General features: G+C 55.5%; 1 long non-coding RNA gene across 5 annotated transcripts in view; it reads left to right on the plus strand.

The window, feature by feature from the left end:
- The window catches only part of LOC134373329 (uncharacterized), a 31,421-nt gene extending 26,395 nt beyond the window's left edge, over positions 1-5,026 (plus strand). For all 5 annotated transcript variants that reach the window (XR_010022963.1, XR_010022961.1, XR_010022962.1 and 2 more), the window contains one exon: positions 4,692-5,026. This is a non-coding gene — a long non-coding RNA (uncharacterized LOC134373329). The remainder of the gene's footprint in view (positions 1-4,691) is intronic.
- Positions 5,027-6,000: the final 974 nt, after the last annotated feature.

Here is a 6,000-nt window from a genome sequence, read left to right on the forward strand (position 1 = left end):
AAAATGAGGTTGATTAGTAATCAGCAGACTGTGCTCCCTGGGTGCTCAGAAATCATAGCCCATATCCTCAGGAGGCCCAGATGAGAGCTGGGGGGTCTGGATGAGCGGCTGACTCCAGCAGTGAGCAGGCTTTCAAGTCATTACAGCACTCTGACCTTTCCCGGAGGCGATCTTAGAGCCATTCCTGTCCCTTTCAAGATAGTTAATGCTTAGCTCCATTTAGAGAAAATTGGGGGAATGATTGTTCATGTGGGGGACAAGGATCACGTCCTGGGCAGGAGTCTGCACAGAAAAATCCATTGGCAGTTCTGGGCGTCCAAAGCACAGGGCACTTTGCAAACTCTGGGCACAGCCCTGTGTGTTCATGCAGGTCCCAGGCCAGGTGAGACCCTCCCTGAGCCCCCTGCTGCCTGGGTGGGAGGACACAGTGTCCTGGGGGCTCTACCTGGAATTATGAATTTTACATTGTGTGGAGAGGAAGTGTGACAGGCAAGCCAGGACCCTGGAGCTGGACAAACTTGTGTGACTTAACTTACTGTGAAAGCTTGAGCCTGTCTCTTTGGGGGACCACGACACCCACCTTGCTGGGCTGTTGTGAGGATTAATGTAACCATGACTTTCAGCTGCGATTCTGAAAGGGTGATGTGCGTGTCCCCGGGGTGCTCCAGGGCAGTGAGGACACAAGGCTGGGAGGGGCTGCCTCACTCAGGCAGCTTAGTGGGAGATAACTTTTTCTAAACTTGCAGGGGTCTATTGCGGGATAGAATGCTAAATTTGTATGCCATTTTAAGATTGGATTGGAGTAATCTGGGCAGGTACTTTTACGCTAGGGGTTGGTGGACTCTGGGCAATGCCCCTGGACACCCCAAGGATACGTGTCCGCTCACCTCTACGAAAGGTCGGCCCTGCTCTCTGGCTTTTGGGCAGTGCTTAACCGTGTCTGGCCTGTGGGCGGCCTCTACATGTGTCCCTTTTCAAGAGGCTCCTCCCAGTGGTGGCCCCCCCCCAAAAAAAATTATTAGGTACCAGTGGTCAATCAAAGACACTGCATTGTCCCCTTCCTGATGTCCCCTCTCCCCGCTGATGACATTTGGGCTCCAATGCCAACAGTCTGGGTGCCTAACACGTGCCTATGGAGCAGTAGGGGCTCGTTCTATTTTTCTGAATGGATGAATAGCTAACGAAATTGTAACCAACTGCAAGCGGCAGGTGTTTACAGCCTTTTCTACGAGATTGTATTTTGCTCTTAATTAACCTGTTAACAATTTATATTGTATCTTACGGACTTTTGTATGCCATGTATTGATTGAAAACCAGGATTCTTGTTTTGGGTATCACGTGATGGAACTTCAGCTGTCCAATGAGAGTCTGTGTTTTGTGTTAGGAAGATCCGAGGCTTTAGAATATGGAAGGCCCTGGGGCCACTTAACTGTGCCATGCTGGGCAAATCACTTCGCCTCTCTGACCCTTGGTCTCCTTTTCTCTAAGCTGTGGGTCACCAGAAAGCCTACCTCACAGGGCTGTTGTGAGGGCCAGGAGCTGCTATGCGGATGCTGGCTTTCGTTTGGAGTGGTCGTACGCTGGGGCTTGTCTCGAAAGCATCAGCAATGCCTTTCCTAGTCCCAAGTGAATAATAAAAAGACAGCCTTGACTTTATCCTGAGATTGCGTTTCCACAGTCAGTGGATCTTGTACGACACAGGCAGGGCCCTCTGCAAGTGTCTAGTGATGTGGGCCTAGGGTAGATATTTGGTTGATTGACGAGAGATGGCTTTTCCCTTCCTCGGAGGTCCCCCGCCCCCCATCACAGGCCGTCACTTCCCTTGCGCAGGTTGGAGCTGCCAGACTTGCTACGCTTTGGGTTTGCTGCACCTGTCAGTGGGCACTTCTGCGAACACTCCCATAGGCCCCTGGTTTACTTTGTTAGGGAGGAAGGGGGGGGGCAATTTAGAGAGAAGATGAGGCAGGGTTTGGGGGGCTAAAACCCCGTCTACCTTTTAGCGGAGAGGCCTGGTGCTCCTAATGTCCTCATTCTGCCTTTCCTCCTTTCCCTGTCTAGAACAAAAAGAAATCAGTCTTCAACATCCTCCGTGAGCTTGGTGCCAAGCTTGGGGCTCTTAGACACTTTACCCTATGCTAATTGGGCTGTGGGCCCATTTTACAGATGAGCAAATTGAGAATCAGGGATATGGGCATCAGAGCTAGGATATCACAGTCTTGTGTGAGTGGCCTGTGCTCTTTGGACTCCACCAAACAAGTTACTCTGGCTCAGCCCATCAGAGCTCAGCAAATGCACCCCAGTGTGTCCCCGTCGCCATGTGTGCCCAGCAACGCTCTGCAGAGGGGATGCAGGGATGAGGAAGGAGGCCACGCCCCTCCGGAGTGCCTAGTTAGATGTGGGGATGTGGTTGCTGCTCTGGCAAGAGTCACATGGGACATCCCATGCAGATCCCATTCGGATGGGGGCCTCTTTACTAGACTAGTGACTTCCTTTTCCGGCCTTTGTCTCTGGCATGTGGGGAAGCAGTATTCTGCTCTCACAGCCCCAAAAGCCAGCTGGTGGCGGATTGAGTTGGGTATCCATCCTGCTCCCCACCCCCACCCCACAAAAGCTTCCCCTGTCCCCTTTTGGCCTCTGGTGTTCACCGCCTCCGTGGCCAGGCTCTGGCCAGCCTTTATGGCTCTTGGTCTTGTCAACCTGGTCTCTCCAGCAGCCATCTGAGCCTCTAGTGTTGTGTTGGTCATCGCCCCTTTCCCCCTGCCCTGCCTGCCACCCAGGAGCCCTAGCATAACCTCCCAGATTGTGCCTTCCCCAGGCACTGCTCAGTGGGCTTGCAGTGTAGCCTTTGGTGTCTGCACCATGTCCACTTCCTGTTCCCTGGGGCCCCGCAGTAGGGACAGGTACCTAGGGACCTCCTCTCAGGGGATTTTGAGTCTGTGTTTAAGTGTCTGCTGCTCGATGGGCCTCTGGCCTGGCCTGCGTGAGACCAAGGGATGAAGGATTCTCTCAGGGGCCTAGTGTCCCTCAAGGTGGGCAGGGCTGGGCCTTGTCTCCTGAGGGCAGGTGAGAAAGCAGAGGCTTAGGGAGGTCCTAAGCCTCCCGCACTGAGGCCTTTACTGCTCTGACCCTTCACAGTCTGTCTTCCTGCACTAGTAGGCACCTAATAGATGCTCACTGACCAAGGGCAAGTTGAAGTGGACGAGAAGGGCTGAATGGACCGCCTGGCTGATGTCCGTGTCTTTCTTTAAGAGGAAAGGTGTGTTAGCTCAGCAAAGGCTCTTCAGGGGAAACCGAGGGAGGCAGCCCGCACTGAGGTCTCACCTCCAGGGAAACTGTGGTCACTGGAGGGCCCCTCCCTATGGAAGCACAATTTTGGCAATATTTATATCTAGAATAAAACTTCTTCAGGGTTGGTATTGTGGCCTGGGTGACTTTGATAGTGTGGCATTTGGCGATCTCCACGCCATCTCTGAGGCTGGCTGTGGGTCCTGGAAGCCTGTGTCCTAGGGGAAGGGAGGATGTTCCGCCTGAAGAGTCTTTGTCCCCACCATTGGTGACAGCACTGACCTGTGAGGCACGTGCCAAACCCCAAACAGTGATTCCTTTCATTATTTATTCTCTCCCCCCCAAAGAACAGTGCATGGGCAAAGCCCAGGGGTGGGCTCCAGAGGTCTTATACATTTGGGTTCTGGTTCTGGTGTTACCATGTGCCAACTTGGTGGCCTTGGGCAGGTGACTAGAACCACCTTGCACCTTGGTTTTCCCATCTGTGGAAATGCTGCAGGCAGTGGGAACGCCAGGTCTGTACCTCGTCGGAATCAGGGTCTGGGGTCAAGGCCCTCCTAGCTCCTGACTGACTGTGTGGCCTGGGTGAGTTTACTCACCTGTAACCCAGAAGTAGTCACACTTGCCTGGTGCGCCTTGATTGTGGGATTCAACAAGATTGTTGATGTGAAAATAGGTGCTTTGCTACCTGGCCCACAGGTGCCCTCACCCCTGTCCTCCTGGCAGGCCTGGCCTGGCTGCTGCCTGCGGGTGCTGGTTATAGACCCCTGTGCTCCTTGGAGCTGTGCTGGCCCAGATGGCTCTGGGGCAGAGGGAAGGCATGGGGAGTACCCAGCCTGCTGCGGGGAGGTAGTGACAGTGGAGGGAAGGGTTTGCTTTTAAATGCAGAGGGCCAGCAGGTTTGGAGGGGAGAGGGTTGAGGCAGAAGTGGGAGGATCAGGGAGAACTTTTGGAAAATCCCCAGAAAAGGATGAGGCTGATTTTTTAAAGAAAATCACCTAAATTGACTAGGTAGTGGGTAGGGCAGGAGAGCTGGGATAGTTTTTAGAAAGGCCATCAGTTCTAGATTCTGGGTGAGTGAGGTGAAGGAAACCAGAGGTTCCTGGCTATGGTGTGTGTGGGCTAGAGTTATGCTTCTGGTCTGCAGGTAGGAGGAGTGCAGGATAGCACACGGGGCACCAGAGGTGGGAGGTGCTAGGTGGGTGGGCTGAGCAGGTGGCTGGGTGCTCCCTCCCCCCCCACGGCTGCTCCAGAGCCAGGGCCTTCTCCCTTGTTGCCCCAATCTCCTGCGCAAGAGGTCTTTGGCCTCCTCTTCCCTCCCCTGGCCTGCCTGTCTGCATGTGAACTCTGGTCAGCCAGTGAGACCGGGAGCAGGTGGCCTTCATCTGCAACTGTGTCTCTCTCAGCCTCCACAGCCACGGGGACGCCCTGCATACATTCCCACGGGACAGGCTGGACCCAAAGACTCTGGACCCGGGGCCTCCCTTTGAGTAGAGACCACCCTGTGACTGATGGACTTCGCGGGCCTGGGGGTCAGACACGTGGGCTTGACCCCTGCCCACCCCCCATGAACCCCAAGACTTGGGGGAGCTGTTGAGCCTTCATTGTCCACATCTGTGAAATGGGCGCAGACACCTACCTCACAGGGCTGTTGTGAGGAGCGTTGTGACGTGATTCAAAAACAGAGGGCTTGGCACACCCCATTGTGCTCTCAATAAATGTGTTTCTTGTCTTAACAAAAGCAGTGGTGGATGTGCTCCTAATATGAGGATGGTGAATGCCGGGCATCCTGTCTTGCTGGGGCTTCCCCCCCTCCGGGCACATGACGGGTGGGGAGGGGCAGGGAAGCCAATGCAAATCTCACAGAGCTGCCTGTCCCCTGCCCATTGGGGCTGCACCAAAGCAAAGCTGGAGCTGGCCTCGTGGAGGTCCTTGGGGTGATGCATGTTTGGGTGAATTAGCCCCAGTTGGGGCCCCCATCTTCTAATGATCTTGGGATGCCAGGTTTCTTTCCAGAAAGAAATATAGAGTGGTAGGTAGAGGAAGTCTGGCTTTGGAGGCCAAGAGAGGCTCTGGGCTGAGCTCACCACCCTGGTCCCTGGAGCCCCAGAGGGGATGCCCCGGGGGCTGTGAGTCATCCTCTTCCTCACACGTCCCCCAGGGTCTTGTCAGGGGCCTGGCTGGGCAATCTCATGCTGGAACTGATGTGCAGTGGATGGTCGGGACCCTGGGGCCAGCACTTACTGCTCAAGATGGTGCCTGAGCAGGGTGCCATGTGGTCCACAGAGGCAGAGCCTCAGACGCCCCTGCCTGGTGGCGGGAGTGCGGGCCAGGCCTGGGGAGGAGCCTGTGCCCCGTTCCCCACGGAGGAGGGTGAGTCTGTGTGAGCAGCAGCCCTCCAGGTGAGTGGAGGTGCTGGGGAGCAAGGGAGGGGTGCTGGGCCCGAGTCTGGATGGATCCTGCAGTCCACACACCTGGCTCCCCGGGACGAGGGAGAGGCTGACTGCAATGGCCACCACAGCTGCCACCGTGGCCACGGCCACCACTGCCACTGCTACAACCACTGCCACAAGACCACAGCCACAGCCACCACCACTGTGGCCACAACTGCCACTGCCATGGCCACCTCCTCCTTGTCCTCTTTCTCCTCCCCCTCAGTCCTCTCCTCTCCCTCCCTCTGACTCTCCCTCTTTGTCCTCCTTCTCCCTTCCTTCC

This window comes from Cynocephalus volans, chromosome 3 (genome assembly GCF_027409185.1).
Source record: "Cynocephalus volans isolate mCynVol1 chromosome 3, mCynVol1.pri, whole genome shotgun sequence".
Taxonomy (NCBI): domain Eukaryota; kingdom Metazoa; phylum Chordata; class Mammalia; order Dermoptera; family Cynocephalidae; genus Cynocephalus; species Cynocephalus volans.